The sequence below is a fragment of the Cetorhinus maximus genome, chromosome 18 (genome assembly GCF_964194155.1).
Source record: "Cetorhinus maximus chromosome 18, sCetMax3.hap1.1, whole genome shotgun sequence".
Taxonomy (NCBI): domain Eukaryota; kingdom Metazoa; phylum Chordata; class Chondrichthyes; order Lamniformes; family Cetorhinidae; genus Cetorhinus; species Cetorhinus maximus.
In genome coordinates this window covers 31,679,067-31,693,525 of record NC_135896.1, presented here as the reverse complement: position 1 = coordinate 31,693,525, position 14,459 = coordinate 31,679,067, and the positions used below count along the sequence as shown (strand labels likewise).

Genomic DNA, 14,459 nt, shown 5'->3' with positions numbered 1-14,459 from the left:
CAAGTCTGAATATTGTCCAGGTCTTGCTGCATTTGAACATGGACTGCTTCAGTACCTGAGGAGTCATGAATGGTGCTGAACATTGTGCAATCATCAGCGAACACCTCAACTTCTGATCTTATGATGGAAGGAAGGTCATTGATGAAGCAGCTGAAGATGGTTGGGCCCAGGACACTACCCTGAGGAACTCCTGCAATGATGTCCTGGAACTGAGATGATTGACCTCCAACAACCACAACCATGTTCCTTTGTGCTAGGTATGACTCCAACCAGCGGAGAGCTTTCCCCCTGATTCCCATTGATTCCAGTTTTGCTAGGCCTCTTTGATGCTACACTAGGTCAAATGCAGCATTAATGTCACTCTCACCTCACCCCGGGAGTTCAGCTCTTTTGTCCATGTTTGAACCAAGGCTGTAATGAGGTCAGGAGCTGAGTGGCCTTGGCGGAATCCAAACTGGATGCCAGTGAGCAGGTTATTGATAAGCAAGTGCCGCTTGATAGCACTGTTGCTGAAACTTCCATCACTTTACTGATGACGGAGAGTAGACTGATAGGGTGGTAATTGGCCGGGTTGGATTTGTCCCGCTTTTTGTGTACAGGACATACCTGGGCAATTTTCCACATAGCTTGGTAGATACCAGTGTTGTAGCTGTACTGGAACAGCTTGGCTAGGGGAGCAGCAAGTTCTGGAGCTCAGATCTTCAGTACTATTGCCGGAATGTTGTCAGGGCCCATTGCCTTTGCAGTATCCAGTGCCTTCAGCTGTTTCTTGATATCACATGGAGTGAATTGAATTGGCTGAAGACTTGCATTTATAATGCTGGGGAGCTCCGGAGGAGGCCGAGATCCACTCGGCACTTCTGGCTAAGATTGTAGCAAATGCTTCAGCCTTATCTTTTGCACTGATGTGCTGGACTCCTCTATCATTGAGGATGGAGATATTTGTGGAGCCTCCTCCTCCAGTGAGTTGTTTAATTGTCCACCACCATTCACGACTGGATGTGGGAGGACTGCAGAGCTTAGATCTGATCTATTGGCTTTGGGATCGCTTAGCTCTGTCTATCACTTGCTGCTTATGCTGTTTGGCATGCATGTAGTCTCGTGTTATAGCTTCACCAGGTTGACCTCATTTTTAGGTATGACTGGTGCTGCTCCTGGCATGCCCTCCTGCATTCTTCATTGAACCAGGGTTGAACCCCTGGCTTGATGGTAATGGTAGAGTGGGGGACATGCTAGGCCAAGAGGTTACAGATTGTACTCATGCACAATTCTGCTGCTGCTGATGGCCCACAGCGCCTCATGGATGCCCAGTATTGAGTTGCTAGATCTGTTCAAAATCTATCCCATTTAGCACAGTGGTAGTGCCACACAACACGATTGAAGATATCCTCAATGTGAAGATGGGACTTTGTGTCGACAACAACTATGCGGTGGTCACTCCTATCCATACTGTCATGGACAGATGCAACTGTGGCAGGCAGGTTGGTGAGGATGAGGTCAAGTATGTTTTTCCCTCTTGTTCCTTCACCACCTACTGCAGACCCAGTCTAGCTGCTATGTCCCTTAGGACTTGGCCAGCTCGGTCAGTAGTGGTGTTACATAGCCACTCCTGTTGATGGACATTGAAGACCCCCACCTAGAGTGCATTCTGTGCCCTTTCCACCCTCAGTGCTCCCTTCAAGTGGTGTTCAACATGGAGGAGCATTGATTCATCAGCTAAGGGAGGGCGGTACGTGGTAATCAGCAGAAGGTTTCGTTGCCCAAGTTTGACCTGATGCCATGAGACTTCATGGGATCTGGAGTCGATGCTGAGGACTCCCAGGGCAACTCCTATCCCTGGGTGTGTCCTGTCCCACTGGCAGGACAGACCCTTTCTGTCCTGCTGTTGTTGGTGATGGTGGTGTCCGGGACATTATCTGTAAGATATAATTCAGTGAGGATGACTATGTCAGGCTGTTGCTTCGCTAGTCTGTAAGACAGCTCTCCCAATTTTGGCACTAGCCCCCAGATGTTAGTAAGGAGGACTTTGCAGGGTTGACAGGGCTGAGATTGCCATTGTCGTTTCCGGTCGCTAGGTTGATGCCGGGCGGTCCGTCCAGTTTCATTTCTTTTTTGTGACTTTTTAGCAGTTTGATAAAACTGAGTGGCTTGCTAGGCCATTTCAGGGTCAACCACATTGCTGTGGGTCTGGAGTCACATGTAGGCCAGACCAGGTAATGACAGAAGCTTTCCTCCCTTAAATGGACTTAATGAACCAGATGGGTTTTTACAAAAATGGACAATTAGACTTTTTAATTCCTGATTTTTATTGAATGCAAATTCCACCATCTGCTGTGGTGGGATTCAGACCCGGGTCCCCAGAGCATTACCCTGGGTTTCGGGATTACTAGTCCAGTGACAATACCACTACACCATCGCCTCCCCCATTGTTGTTCAAATTTTTGAGATACCCTGCCCTTCCAAGGTAATCTGAGATAGACTGGGCACTTTTCAGGGCCAAAAGTGACAGCCTTATGAGTTCATGAGTTTACACGATACACAGCATGAAATGTTCTAATCAGGGGAGCCATTATCACGCAGAATGCATCCTATTTCAGCATCAAGCTTGCATGGTGAGCAAATGGCTTGGGCCCTATTTACAAGGTTGCCGATAAGGCCATTGTTATAGCACGTGGCACTGTACGAATCCCAACACGTGTATTGATTAGTGAAGGTAGGCTTGTGGTAGACTGTGATAGAGAATCCTGAGCAGATTTCTCAACTAGTACGTCAAGAAAAGGGAGTTCATTTGACTGCTCCATTTCAAAGGTGAATTTGAGCGTAGGGAGGCTTCGACAAAAATGCCTTTTTTCTGCAATACTTCCATTGTTAGTTGAATCAAGTTGATATTTGATTATATCTCTGAGCAGTATATTAACCATATACCTATAAAATAAAGCAGCTTAATGGTTCATATCCGGCCTTACCTATGAGTACCTCATTAAGTGTTTCAGCCTATCTTTGGGAAGATTGGAAAAGTTCAAATAAAGACACATGTGAAAGACACAATATCCAAACCAAAGTATAAGTAAATATGACTGTTATGCTCTTGGGTTAGCCTAATGCCTCATTAGAGACTGGACAGCATGAGCACATTCCTGAATATAAACACTCAGACCACTCATGGGAATGATCAGTACATGTCTATTTGAAGGAGTATTCAAGGCACTTTTAACAATGATATATGGATAGCAGTTTAAACTGGAACTGGGGAGATATAAGTATTGCATTACATTCAAAACAACTAATTAAATTACTTAGTATAGCAACAGATTACAATTGAGTGATATTTCTAAACTTGAAACTTAATTAGTTAAATGAAATATGATAAAGATGACAGGGCATGTGATGTGCCGCAGCTGTAGCATTGTGGGGCCTGGTGAACACCAATGTGATCCACGGCAACCGCATCTGCTGTAAGTGCCTGCAACTCGAGGAAGTTTGGCTCTTTGAGCTGGAGTCCCAGCTTCGGATGATGTGATAGATCAGGGAGAAGGAAAGCTACCTGGACACTTTGTTCCAGGAAGCAGTCACACCGTTTAGGCTAGGTACTTCAGATTTGGTCTGTGGTCAGGGACAAGAGGATGTGACTATGAGTGAGGCAGTTATGGGAATCCAGAAAAACAAAGTGAAGGAACTTCAGCCCTCGTCCAACAGATTTGAGGTCCTAGCACCTTGTGTGGGCAAGAGCAGGAACTGCAGGGAGGATGAGCCAACTAACCATGGCTCTGTGGTGCAAGGAGCGATTCAAGTGGGGAGAGCTAAAAAGGATATAGTTGTAGTAGCGGGCAGTACAGTTTAGGGGATAGATACTGTTCTCTGCAGCCGAGAACATAAGTATCGAAGGCTGTGTTGCCTGCCCCAGTGCCAGGGTGGAGGACATCTTCTCAGAGGTGAGAAGGACTTGGAGTGGGAGGGGAAGCTTCCAGTTGCCGTGGTCCACGTGGTACCAGTGACATGGGTAGGTCTGAAAAAGAGGATCTGCTGTGGGTGTATGAGCATCTAGGGGCTAATTTTTTTTTAAAAACAGAACCAAAAGAGGTGGTAACCTTTGGATGGTGGAATTTGATTTCAATAAAAATCAGGAATTAAAAGTCTAATGATGACCATGAAACCATTGTCGCTTGTTGTAAAAACCCATCTAGTTCACAAGTGTCCTTTAGAGAAGAAAACCTGCTGTCCTTACCTGGTCTGGCCTATATGTGACTCCAAACCCATAGCAATGTGGTTGACTTTTAAATGCCCTCTGAACAAGGGCAATTAGGGATGGGCAATAAACACTGGACGAGACAGCAATGCCCACATCCCATGAATGAATTTTTTAAAAAATCTTTGGGTTACTACCTGAGCAAATTGGCATTATGGTAAATAAGAACAGTAAAAGCTTCTACAAGTATATAAAAGGAAGAGAGTAGCTAAAATAAGCATTGGATCCTTAAAGGGTGAGACTGGGAATTAATAATGGGAAACAAGGAAATGACAGAGACTTTGAATAAGTATTTTGTATTTGTCTTCACAGTAGAATATAGGGGAAGTATCCTAAGAATAGTAGAAAATCAAGAGACACAAGTGAGGGAGGAACTTAATGCAATCATGATCACTGAAGGTACTAGGAAAACTAATGGGACTAAAGGCTGACAAGTCCCTGGACCTGGTGGCTTGTATCCTCGGGTCTTAAAGGAAGTGACTGCAGAGATAGCGGGCACCTTGGTTGTAACCTTCCAAAATTCCCTTGATTCTGGAAAGATCCCAGCCGATTGGAAAAGCTCAAATATGACACTACTATTCAATAAAGAGGAATACAGAAAGCAATAAACTATAGCCCAGTTAGTCTAACATCTGTCATTGGGAAAAAGCTAGAATCCATTATTAAGGAGACATTTAGAAAATCATCATACAATTGGACGGAGTCAACATGGTTTTGTGAATGGGAAATCGTGTTTGACAAATTTATTAGGGTTCTTTGAGGATATAACAAGGAGAGTAGATAAAGTAGAATGAATTGATGTAGTGTATTTGGATTCTGCTGAAACTCTGAGTCAACTTGCAAACCAATCAGCACCCTTTTCTCATAGACTCATAGAGGATTATAGTACAGAAGGAGGCCATTCGGCCCATTGTGTCCGCACCAGTCAACAAAGATCTGACTATACTAATCCCATTTTCCAACGCTTGGCCCATGGCCCTGGAGGTTAAGGCAACACAAGTGGACATCTAAGTGCTACTTAAATGTTACGAGAGTTTCTGCCTCAACCACCCTTTCAGGCTGTGAGTTCCAGACTTCCACCACCCTCTGGGAGAAAAAATTTCTCCTCAACTGCCCTCTTAACCATCTACCTCTTTTACCTTAAATCTATGCCCCCTGGTTATTGACCCCTCCACTAATAGAAAAAGTGCCTTCCTATGCACCCTATCTATGCCCCTCATAATCTTATACACTTCTATCAGGTCCCCTCTCAACTTGCGCTGCTCCAAGGAAAACAACCCCAGCCTATCCAATCTTTCCTCATAGCTCAAACCCTCCAGCCCAGGCAGCATTCTGGTAAATCTCCTCTGCACCCTCTCTAGTGCAATCACATCCTTCCTATAAAGTGGTGACCAGAACTGCATGCAATCCTCCAGTTGTGACCTAACTAGCGTCTTATACAGTTCCAGCACAACCTCCCTGCTGTTGTATTCAATGCCTCGGCTAATAAAGGCAAATACCTCATATGCCTTCTTAACCACCTTATCTACCTGCCCTGCTACCCTCAGGAATCTGTGGATATGGGCACCAAGGTCCGTCTGATCTTCAGTACTTTTCAGGGTCCTTCATAGTGTAATCCCTTGCCTTGTTAGCCCTCCCCAAGTGCATTACCTCTCAATTTTCCAGGCTAAATTCCATTTGCCACTGCTCTGCCCACCTGACCAGTCCATTGATATTGTCCTGCAGTTTACGGCTATCTTCCTTAATATTTACCACCTTACCAATTTTCATCTCATCCAAGAACTTCTTGGCTATACCCCCTACATTCTCCTAAAGTATAAATTCTTGCGATCATATGAAATTTGGCATTCTTGCATTTGTCCTGACGAGTGCAAGGTGGAAAGCTTCAGCAACATGTCTCTCATTTCAGCAATATTCAAGTCTGTACTACCCAGTGACTGTTCATATTTGAATTTCCAAAGGGCATTCAATAAGGTGTCACATAAAAAGTTGCTGGACAAGATAAAAGCTCACGATGTTGGGGGCGATATATTAGCAAGGATAGAGGATTGACTGACTAACAGGGAACAGAGAGTCAAGATAAATGGATAATTTCCTGATTGGCAAACCATAATGTGTGGAGTGCCGCAGTAATCAGTGCTGGGGCCTCAACGTTTTACGATCTATATTAGTTACTTGAATGAAGAGCACACTGTATTGTAGCCAAAGTTGCTGATCATGCAAAGACAGGCAGGAAATCAAGTTGTGAGGAGGATACAAAGATGTTGCAAAGGAACATAGAATGTGAGTGGGGGAAAAAAAATTGGCAGATGGATTGTAATGTGGGAGAAAGTGATGTCGTCCACTTTGGCAGGAAGAAGAAAAAAGCAGAATATTATTTAAATGGAGAGAGGCTGCAGAATGCCATGGTACAGGGGGATCTGGGTATCCTGGCACATGAATTATAAAAGGTTAGCACGCAGGTACAGCAAGTGATTAGGAAGGCAAATGGAATGTTGGCTTTTATGGCAAGGGGGATAGAGTAGAAAAGTAGGGAAATCTTGTTATAGCTTTGCAGGGCACTTGTGACACCACACCTGGAGTACTGTGTAATTTTGGTCACCATACTTAGGAGGGATATACTTGCATTGGAAACAGTTCAGAGAAGGTTCATTAGGTTAATTCCTAGAATGAAGGGATTGTCTTATGAGGAAAGGTTGAGCAGGTTGGACCTTTACTCATTGAAGTTCAGAAGAAGGTGATTCTGAGAGGGCTTGACAGGGTAGATGCTGGGAGGATGTCTCCATGGGGAAATCTAGAGCGAGGGGTAAAGTGTAAAAATAAGTGGTCGCATTTAAGACCAAGATAAGGAGAAATTTCTTCTCAGAGGCTCATTAGTCTTTGGAATTCTCTTCCACAGAGGCCTGTGGAAGTTGGTTCATTGAATATATTCAAGGCTGAGTTGAACAGAGTTTTGATCAACAAGGGAGTTAAGGGTTATGGGTCATGGCAGGACAGTAGAATTAAGGTCATCAGCCATGATCTTATTGAATGGCAGAGCAGGCTCGATGGGTTGAATGGCCTACTCATGTTTCTATTTCTTATGATCACAATCATAAAGTTAGGCTCTATGTTATCATAATTAACTTCTTGCTGTGTGGTGGCAAGCTGCAGCATATTTTTTATACTTGTTTTATATAAATTAATGAACTTTAAAAGTGAATGACACTAATTGTGCACCTACTGCATTAACCCCCCTCATCCAACCTTCTTGGAACAGGTAGTGTCATCACAGAAAATAATTTTAAAAATAGCTTCACATGTGAGGCTCAATGTTTCAAAAGGTAATTGTCTTTGCCTACACGGTCTCAATTCCTTAATTGCATTTCCCTTTAGTCATCTATAATCCATTTCATCTACCAATCTCTCCAACATGGAGTCCAGACTCTGCATACCAGCTATTTGAGCTAGACTTGAAAGAAGTGTTAGTATGGACTCCTGTGAGAGTCCAGTTACAGTGTCCCTGTGGATGGCTACACTATCCAGTGTAGAACAGAGGGGCGGTGCCATGTGAGATGCCACCGCTGAGGTTGGATGCACACTCCTGCATACTCTCAGCCACAGTAGGAACATAAGGAATTGGAGAAGAAGGTTATACAGTTCCTTGTTCTCGCTCTGATATTCAACACGATTATGACTGATCTTCTCTTTCAGCTCCACTTCCCTGCTCTATCCCTATATCCCTTGATAGAGGTGAGTCCCTTTGACATGTCTTTCAATCACAACCTCACATCACAATGTGTGAGGTGAGCAGTTTTTTTTTCTCTCATGGTTTTGCTCTAGAAGTCCTCCTCTCTATTGTTCTCAGCAGAGCTGGGAGAAGGCCTCACACTTTACCTCGTCTCTCCTGAACCACCCCTGCCACTGATATCCGCTACTAACTAATGTTGGGTATTTCATCTCACACAGATCCCTCTAGCTAAAATCCGATCTGAGTAGAATACCAGTGTCTGAACTGGTGCCTGGGAGGTGGCAGAGCAAATGATGGTGCATCATCAGAGATTCCATCCTCTTCCAAGGCCTGTTCTTCTGCAGGAACCTCTTTGTGTCGAGAAGGCATTACAAGAAAAGGCAGGAAGCCCTCACACCGTCCTCTCCCTCCCAGAACCATGATAGGGTCCCCTTTGTCCTCACTTATCACCCCACCAGCCTCCGCATTCAAAGGACCATCCTCTGCCATTTCCGCCAACTCCAGCATGATGCCACCACCAAACACATTTTCCCTTTACCCCCCCAGTGGCATTCCGCAGGGATCGTTCCCTCCGGGACACCCTGGTCCACTCCTCCATCACCCCCTACACCTCAACCCCCTCCCACGACACCTCCCCATGCAACCACAGAAGGTGAAACACCTGCCCTTTTACTTCCCCCCTCCTCACCATCCAAGGGCCCAAACACTCCTTTCAAGTAAAGCAGCATTTCACTTGCACTTCCCTCAATTTAGTCTACTGCATTCGCTGCTCCCAGTGCGGTTTCCTCTACATTGGAGAGACCAAACGCAGACTAGGTGACCGCTTTGCAGAACACCTTCGGTCTGTCCGCAAGCATGACCCAGACCTCCCTGTCGCTTGCCATTTCAACACTCCACCCTGCTCTCATGCCCACATGTCCGTGCTTGGCCTGCTGCATTGTTCCAGTAAAGCTCAATGCAAACTGGAGGAACAGGACCTCATCTTCTGACTAGGCACTTTACAGCCTTCCAGACTGAATATTGAGTTCAACAACTTTAGATCATGAACTCTCTCCTCCATCCCCACCCCCTTTCCGTTTCTACCCTTAATGTCACCTATTAGCACATTCCTTAGCTAATATCACCACCGTCAACACCTCTTTGTTCTTTTGTCTATGACATCTTTTGGCTATCTCCACCTATCACTGGCCCTCTATCCAGCTCTACCAGTTCTACCCCACCCCCCCTCCCTTAAACCAGCTTCTATTTCACCTCTCTTCTATTTTTCCTTAGTTCTGTTGAAGAGTCATACGGACTCGAAACATTAACTGTATTCCTCTCCGCAGATACTGTCAGACCTGCTGAGTTTTTCCAGGTATTTTTATTTTTGTTTTTGTTCAGGGAGAGAGGAGTTGTATATATTTATAACATTGACCCGCGTACCTGTCTCAGTTTTTTTCACTTTTGATACCCTTAGCCCATTTACATGTATCCTCACCACTCTCAATCTCCAGTCTCTTTCTTTCCCTTCCCCCATTAATAGCTTTTACTGTTGGTATAGAAACAGAAAGCTCAGCCAAAATAATAATTTTAGTTGAGCCGCCAATAACAATTTTATTCATCCTAACCTCCTCCTCTCCTCTCAAGCTGAAGCTTACATTGCCGTTCTGTAAAACGAGTTTAAGCATGTTGCCTCTGAATAGACACTCAAAATTGATATAGTAATAACTCGCTGTTTTTATTTCCAAGCCACCTAGAATTTCTGTCAAGGAATAATAAAAGTAATGTCAGAAAGACCTTGGTGTAATTGCTGCACTGTGTTTAGTTGTTCAGTTAACAATGTGCAAGGGTCAGACATGTCAAAGTCTTTGCCCCACAATTTTCTTTACTCTCTGCAGAAGACATCGATGCCATTTCAGTTCAAGAGAAGCCCACCCACTCAGTGACCTGGCCACTTCAGGGCTCAGGCAGCAACCCAGAGATGATCACATAGAGGTTCTATTTTTCAATCTATTGTCTAACTTTTGAAACTCTCTCTTCAAAATTTCAAACATGCTTCTTTTTTTATTCATTCATGGGATTTGGACATGGCACGGCAAGGCCAACATTCATTGCTCCTCCTTAATTGTCCATGTGAAGTTGGTGTTGAGCCAACTCTTGAACTACTGAATGTGGTTTGGGTGCACCCACAAGGAGGCAGTTCCAGGATTTTGACCCAGTGACAGTGAAGGAAAAAGGATATAGTTTCAAGTTAGGCTGACGTGTGACTTGGAGAGGAAACTTGCAGGGTTGTGTTCCCATGCATCTGCTGCCCTTGTTCTTCAAGATGGTAGAGGTTTGGAACGTGCTGAAAAAGTATGCTTGGTAAGTTGCTACAGTACATCTTGTAGATGGAACCAGTATGCGCTGTTGGTGGAGGGAGTGAATGTTTAAGCTGGTGGAAGGGTTGCCAATCAAGTGGCTGCTTTGGCCTGGTTGGTGTTGAGCTTCTTGAGTGTTGTGGGAGCTGCACTCATCCAGGCAAGTGGGGAGTATTCCATCACACTCCTGACTTGTGCCTTGTAGATAGTGGACAGGCTTTGGGGAGTAAGGAGGTGAGTTACCTGCATCAGAATTCTCAGCCTCTGACCCACTTTTGTAGCCACCGCACTTATAAGGCTGGTCCAATTAAGCTTCTGGTCAATGATAACGCCCAGGATGTTGATGATAGCATTACTATCACTGAAGGGGACATGGCAATTGCCTGGCACTTTTGTGGCACAAGTGATACTTGCCATTTATCAACTCAGGCCCGAAGTTGTCCATGCCTTGCTGCTTTAGTATCTGAATACTGTGTAATCATCAATGAACTTACCCACCTCTGAACATATGATGGTGGGAAAGCCCTTGATAAAGCATCTGGAGATGGTTGGGCCTAGGACACTATCCTGAGGAACTCCTACTCCGACGTCCTGGGACTGAGACGTTTGGCTTTCAACAAGCACAACCACTTTCGTTTTTGCTAGTTATGAGTCCAACCTATGGACAATTTTCTCACTGATTCCCATTGACTTCAATTTTCTTGGGCCCCTTGATACCACACAGTCAAATACTGCCTTGATGTCAAGGCCAGTCACTCACACCTCACCTTTTGAATTCAGTCCTTTTGTCTATGTTTGGACCAAGTCTATGGTGAGGTCAGGAGCTGAGTGACCCTGACGGAGCCCAAACTGAGTATTGGTGAGCAGGTTATTGCTGAGTAATTGCTGCTTGATAACACTGCTGATGACACCTTCTATCACTTTGTTGATGGTTGAGAGTTGACAGACGGGGTGTTTGAATTGAATTGAATTGAATTCGTCTTGCATTTTGTGGACAGGGCATTCCTGGGCAATTCTTTACATTGTCATGGTAGATGCCAAGGTACTGGAACAGCGAGGCTATGGACGTGGCTAGTTCTATATTACAGCTCTTCAGCAACACAGCCGGAACATTATCAGGACCCATAGCCTTTGCCATCCATTGTAGATCATGGCTTTTACCACACAATTTGAGTAGTTATTTTCCTCCCTTTTCTCCCATTCCATGATGTCTTTCATCCCGGCACAAGGAAGTCAGCATTCATTTCAGAACTCTTGTTCATCACTGCTAAAATGATCATATTTACTCTGATACAATCTTCCATCACTGCTGTTAATTTAAAGCCTGACTTGATGTTGAATGCTTTTAAAACTGGACTGTTGAATCATCTTGCGGACACGTGCACTGTACAGCGTGATACTGGATCATCTGATCCCAGAATGATCCAGGTTCTTTCTGTGTTGATCTAGGAATCTAGCAGAATACACAGGGGCCATCTTCTAGGAAGCCACAGGTGTCAAAAGTCATAAAATAAGGCAGTCTGATTTAAATGTTATACTGAGGCATTAGTGTTTTATTAAGTTCTTTCCAAAACATAATTTACTGAAGAACAGTTGTCTGCAGCATTGGTGCAATCACTTTAAATAACATTAATAGTCTTGGGGGAGCAGCTTTGTGTTGGCGAGAGATTGGATTAAGAAGACAAGCAATCTTCAACATCTGTTTTGATTTTAATTATTCAACATACCCTTAATTTGGCAACACGGTGTCCACATATTTAGCTATTATTGTATAAATGTCACACAGTGGGGCAAAGGCTGTTTGTCTTTGACTGAGCTTCAGCTTCTGCCAAAGATTTTAGTGTCATCAGCATGTGTGCCAGCGATGTCGTTGAAGTACTTGGAAATGTGTCCAGGCAGAAAAATATTTCAATATCTCATTCTCTGAGACCATGGCCCAGATTTTTACTCCCAGGTCGGGTGTGCAGAGGCGGGAGAATTCACAGCTCTGCGAATCCAACCTTTGAAAATGGTAGCCTGCATCTACAATTTTCATTCTTGGAGGGGTGGGCTGGATTAGAAGCCAGGTCCGCTGCCCCCCACCCCAGAATGAGTGTAGCAGCTGCCGGATGACACAAAGCTTGGCCGGGTGGTTAACAGTGAGGTTGAGAGTCTTGGGCTACAGGAAGATATAGATGGGATGGTCAAATGTGCAGATAAGTGGCAGATGGAATTTAACCCTGAAAAGTGTGAGGTGATACACTTTGGAAGGAGTAATTTGACAAGGAAGTATTCAATGAACGGCATGACACTAGGAAGTTATGAGGAATAAAGGGACCTTGGTATGTGTGTCCATTGATCTCTGAAGGCGGAGGGGCATGTTAGTGGGGTGGTGAAAAAGGCATATGGGACACTTGCCTTTATCAATCGAGGCATAGATTACAAAAGTAGGGAGGTCATGTTGGAGTTGTATAGAACCTTGGTGAGGCCACAGCTGGAGTACTGTGTGCAGTTCTGGTTGCCACATTATAGGTAGGATGTGATTGCACTGGAGGGGGTGCAGAGGAGATTCACCAGAATGTTGCCTGGGATGAAACATTTAAGTTATGAAGAGAGGTTGAATAGACTCGAGTTGTTTTAGTTGGAGCAGAGAAGACTGAGGGGCGACCTGATCAAGGGGTACAAGATTATGAGGGGCATGGACAGGGTGGATAGGGAGCAGCTGTTCCCCTTAGTTGAAGGGTGAGTCACAAGGGGGCATAAGTTCAAGGTGAGGGGCAGGAGGTTTAGGGGGGATGTGAGGAAAAACTTTTTTACCCAGAGGGTGGTGACGGTCTGGAATGCGCTGCCTGGGAGGGTGGTGGAGGTGGGTTGCCTCACATCCTTCAAAAAGTACCTGGATGAGCACTTGGCACATCATAACATTCAAAGCTATGGGCCAAGTGCTGGTAAATGGGATTAGGTAGGTAGGTATTCCTGCAAAAGTGAGGGAGTTCCTAGATCAACAGCAACTTATATTTATATAGCACCTTTACTGTAATAAACCATCTCAACATACTTTACAGGAACATTATCAAACAAGATATGATACTGAGACACATAAAGAGATATGAGGTCAGATAACTAAAATATAGGTCAAAGAGATGGGTTTTAAGGAGCATCTTACAGGAGGAAGTGAGGGAGAACTTTAGAGAGGTGTAAGGGGGGAATCACGAGCTTGGGGCCTCAGCAACTAAAGAAACACCATACAGACTGGAACAATTAAGATTAGGGATGTTCAAGAGACCAGAATTAGAGGAGCGTAGATACCTTAGAGGGTCATGGGATTGGAGGAGATTACAGAGCTAGGGATGGTCAAGGCCACGGAAGGATTTGAAAACAAGGAATGAGAATTTTAAAATGAATATGTTGCTTGACTGGGAGCCATTTTAGGTCAGCAAACACAGGGGTGATGGTAGGATGGGATTTGGTGTAAGTTAGGAGACGGGCAGGAGAGTTTAGGATGACTTCAGGTATACAGCGGGTAGAATGTAGGAGGTTGACATGGAGTGCATTGGAATAGTCAAGTCTAGAGGTAACAAAGGCATGAATGAGCCTTTTAACAGCAGAAGAGCTGAGGCAGGGGCAAAGTTGGATAATGTTATGGAGGTCAGCCTTAGTGAGGGCACAAATATGTGGTCAGAAACTCATCTCGGGATCATATATGACACTAAGGTTGCCAACAATCTGCTTCATCCTCAGCAAGGGAGAGGGATGGAGTTGGTAGCTAGGGAATGGAGTTTAGAGTGGGGTCTAAAAACAATGGCTTCCGTCTTCCCAATATTTAATTGAAGGAAAATTCTGCTTACCCAGTACTGGATATTGGATAAGCAGTCTGATGTTTTCGCAACACAGGAGGAGTGGAGAGAGGTGGTAAAGAGGTAGAGCTGAGTGTTGTCAGGGCATTTGAAAATTAACGCTGTGCTTTTGGATGATGTCACTGAGGAGAAGTATGTTTAATGAGAAAGAGGAGGGGTTCAAGTGTAATCCTTGGGGGATATGACAGTAATGGTGTAGGAGCATCAAGGGAAGCCATTGCAAGCATACTGTGCTATGATTACAAGAAGATGAATGGAACCAGGTGAGAGCAGTCCTACCCAGCTGGCCAACGATAGAGAGGTTTTGG

At 44.6% G+C, this 14,459-nt stretch overlaps 1 protein-coding gene across 2 annotated transcripts in view; it reads left to right on the top strand.

Annotated features, from left to right (window-relative positions):
* The window catches only part of mdga2a (MAM domain containing glycosylphosphatidylinositol anchor 2a), a 918,070-nt gene that overhangs the window by 606,024 nt on the left and 297,587 nt on the right, over positions 1-14,459 (top strand). The gene's annotated exons all lie outside the window — the stretch shown is intronic.